The sequence below is a fragment of the Ixodes scapularis genome, unplaced genomic scaffold (assembly GCF_016920785.2).
Source record: "Ixodes scapularis isolate PalLabHiFi unplaced genomic scaffold, ASM1692078v2 PGA_scaffold39__5_contigs__length_11793443, whole genome shotgun sequence".
Taxonomy (NCBI): domain Eukaryota; kingdom Metazoa; phylum Arthropoda; class Arachnida; order Ixodida; family Ixodidae; genus Ixodes; species Ixodes scapularis.
Window position 1 is genome coordinate 1,683,343 of NW_024609867.1, and position 4,141 is coordinate 1,687,483.

At 39.9% G+C, this 4,141-nt stretch overlaps 1 pseudogene; it reads right to left on the reverse strand.

Moving 5' to 3' along the window:
- Positions 1 to 377: 377 nt before the first annotated feature.
- LOC120841308 lies at positions 378 to 956 on the reverse strand (annotated as a pseudogene).
- Positions 957 to 4,141: the final 3,185 nt, after the last annotated feature.

Here is a 4,141-nt window from a genome sequence, read left to right on the forward strand (position 1 = left end):
ACCTCGGGATCACTGCGCGACAGAACGCCGACTAACGCCATTGGCCCGAGATTGTTTTGATATGCGAGCGGTGACCAATGAGAGTGGTTTTGTTTTGGGATGGATCCGAGGTTTCGCAGACTTCAATTACATTTTTATTAAACAAATAATCACCGCATGACTACGTTTATTTGGTTTTTTGGGACACTTAGGGCGTCTAGATTCAGTTGTCATCATCAAAACACGAACTCAAAAACCACTTGAGTGCCCCTTTAACAACTAGGCATGTACTTCAGTAACAATAAACCGAGCAAACAAGTGAGAGCGCAGGCACGTTCGGCAGCAAGCATATTATGCGAAAGCGATAGAAAGAAAAATGCCATACAGAGACATTCGCGTTAGATAAAAGACATATACAATTCAGCTCTAGTCCGAGAGTATATATCTGTGTTTTCAAGATGGTACCTGCTGTGTAGAGAAGGTAACATATGGCGAAGTGATTGTGAAGCATGATTCGTGCGGAAATGAGGAACATGATAATATCTCAGAGCAGCGCATGCTGACCGAGATTTCCTTTTTATTCAAGTCCGAGGTGCGCCAAAGAAATTCAATGAATTCATTCGTTCCGAAAAGAAAAGCATACAAAAGACGATACACCTGCATATTTGTAATGGCAATAATCCTGAGTTTTTCGAACGGCGGTTTAGTGTGATATAGGCAGTGTACATTAGCGATAATACATAGTATCTTTTTTGAAGTAACAGTATTATATTGCGCCACACGAAGAAACAATAATTTTTATGAGACCGGAAAAGGGTATGATAAATTATGAGTTTATTGTTAACAGGCACTATTAAGCGGCATCTTCTAATAACGCCAATGACTCTGCACATCCTGCTGACCAAATTATCAATATCGCGATCCCACGACAGATGTTCAGAGAAAATTACGCCCAGCGTTTTGTGGTGCTTAACTATACCGATTACTGTACCGCTTAAGGTAAGAAATTAAGTGAAGGAAACGTGCTTATTCAGTGACCGAAATATGAGTGCCTTGGTTTTGTTTACATCATTTTAAGGCAATTTACCTCAGACCAACTGCTGAATTGCGCGAGAATATCGTTTCCCTTAATAATTAGGCTTTCTGCGTCTACGCCCGACATAAAAAGGCTAATGTCGTCTGCATATATTACCAAAAGTACTAACCTTTACCACGTCGTTTATAAAAATTTTAAAGAGCAGAGGGCCCAGTATGCTACCCCGAGGCACGCCGCAAGTTACAGTTTTGAGAAAAGATCGCCCGTCGATGCTGACACACTGCTGGCGATTTGAGAGGTAGCAGTCCAGGAGTGAGAGTGCTGGATCACGTATTCATAGCACCTTAATACATGTAGGAGTATTTAATGATTGAGGCAGTGAAACGCCTCACTAAAATCAATGAAAGTACCTTGTGTTAAAAGCTTGTTTTGAATGTTATTTAGAATTATTTCTTTCTGGAGTAAGAGCGCTTACTCTGTCGACTTTCCTTTTTTAAAACCAAATTGGGCGTCAGTTATTATTTCATGTCGATTAAGAAAACTTTCTACACGAGTTTTGACAAGCATTTCTAGTCCCTTAGAAAAAATTGGCAGAATGGATATTGGTCTATAATTGGTCATTAGTTCAACATTACCTCCTTTGTTAATCACAATGACTTTGTCAAGTTTCTTATTTGCGGGGAACTCACCGCAAGCCAAGCTGAGGTTAAATGTATATACGAGGTACGGTGCAATTGTGTCAATGACAAGCTTGACTGGTTTCCTTCAAAAGTCACAAATATCACGACTGTTACTATTCTTGAGTCTCATGAATATTTTGTAGACCTCGAATTAATTTATTGGATTGAGAAAAAGGAACGGTCTTCGGCTCTGTGTGTTATATTCAACAGCATCTTCATTATATGTGCTTGAAATAAGATTTACCAAGTAGGAATTGAAGCTTTCTGCCAGTGGGACACCGAAAAGCATTTGGTCATTGATCAGTAGCTCCCCCATTTTATCGTTACATGGGCCGTGCTGGAGAACCTCATTTATAGACTTCCATATTACAGCAGGAGAATTGTTTTACTTATATCTGAAGAGGTTTGAATGATACTGTGCTTTCATTTTATTTTTTTTTAATGATGCTGAATTGTCTGGGTTTCTCGAGGAACTAAACTTTTTGCTCAAGATGCTCTTTTTTCTAATCATTTTAATGTAGTAAAGTATGATCCAAGTTTTTCGTCATTTTTTCGATCGAGACGTTAGTTTATACGAAAAACATTCATAATGGCACTTCTTTAAGGAGTCATGAAATGTTTCGTAGGCATAATTTACGTTGGATTGTAATGTCACAGATGTCCAGTCGAGAGCACATATTTTGTTTCTAAAATGCAGCAAACCATGTTCTCTTAATGGTCAGAAAGGAAAAACGCTTGATTTTTGCTATTGATTTCAAATTGCAGCAACGAAAGGCGAGGAAAATAGGAATATGGTCGTTGATGCAACAACTGATCGTACCAGCTGCAGTAAGCCTTTGGCCCACATTTGTAATGAAGAGATCCAGTAAGCTTTCACCTTCAAATGTAGTTTTAGTAGGTGACCAAATCACATTCGCATATCCGAAAGGGCTCAGAACATTGCTAAATTGGGTCCCAGAATGGGAAGGTTCCATCATATTAATATTAAAATCGGCACCGAGAACAACATAAAAATTATTTGTTGATGCAAATTCCAAATAACTATCCAAGAAGAATAGAAACCCTGCAACGTTTGCCGACGGCGGATGATACACGACAGAGAAGAGCCGATTGCCACTAGTTAAAGAGCGACGACCAGTTTGCGCTTTCCACTTTTAACCTGCTTCCTCCTCTCCCCCTTCTACCCTGTCCACCGTTGCCTGTTTCCTCCTCCCCCAAGGTGAGGAGGATCTTCTGCCTTACAGAATCTCGAGTCTGGTGGTCAGTTTTTAAGGTTACAATTTCGTAGTCTTCATTTATCTAACTCAATCAGTCCAGTATTTGGTAAGTTTCGCGTCGCTCTGCATAAACGGTGACACCCCCCCCCCCCCTTTCCGACAGATTGGATTTAAGCAGAAATGTAGATATCCAGGCAAACCAAGCGCTGCAATCTCAAGAGGGAGCTCGTTGAATGAGTCTACTGAAAATGATTGTAGACGGAAAAAGCTGTTTGATCTGCGACCAGGAGCATTACACAGATAAGTGACATTTCATTATTACTGTTACAGCGCCGACTGTCTCTTATAGATTTCAACAGCCTGTCACCCGCGTCGTTCGGTGAGTTCCCTCCATCCATTAGAAGGTTTGGCTCTCTCGAACGCCTTGCGAGAAAGTTGATGAACTGAAAATATGTAGCTCAGTTCTAGAAAACACTATTTCCAAAATCTTATCTCAGCATCGTAAGAATATGAAAGTCTCATAGAGACAAGGTTAGTACAGGAGTCCAATAAAATAAATATATAGGTTTGCAAAACTATCTTGCCGTAGTAAATGTATAAAGTTCCCCTAGGTAGAGCTAGTCATTATACGAATGATTGTGCCCATTGTATAGCATAACAATCTCATTTGCGACCTACAATATTTCCAGGCTCAACAAACTCTGAATAAGTGGAACACTTGTCATTAAAGATTGGTCTCACCATGACCGTCTGCAAACGTCGCCATAATAATTTCCATGAACCTTAGTATTTCAAGAAAATACTCGGTGCGAGCTGTTTAAAACACCATAAGGCTTTTTGACACTAATAGAAAGCCTGTACTGGGCCACCACTTAAGCAGTTTTGACTTCATTATGGAGAGCAATCACACGTATGTGAACCTTGAAACTAGGCCTGCACTGTATTGTTTCTTAAGTTGAACATGCTATGCTCTGTTCACTATATAAATCTTTGTAGAGCTGACAATGTGCAAGTTCCTGTTTTTTTTATATTTCACATCTCCCAATTGCTAGGCGCGATAGGTAGATAAGATTAATGAAACCAACTGAACACAACGATTATATTAAGGATTTATTTAGGGACAGCACGAACGAAGCTATCTGCGGGAAGTTATGTCTGTGACACCGTCGAACCTACATCCGCGGGTTCACATGTTAATCATGTCTGCAGGTTCCTTTTTTAATTGTAAC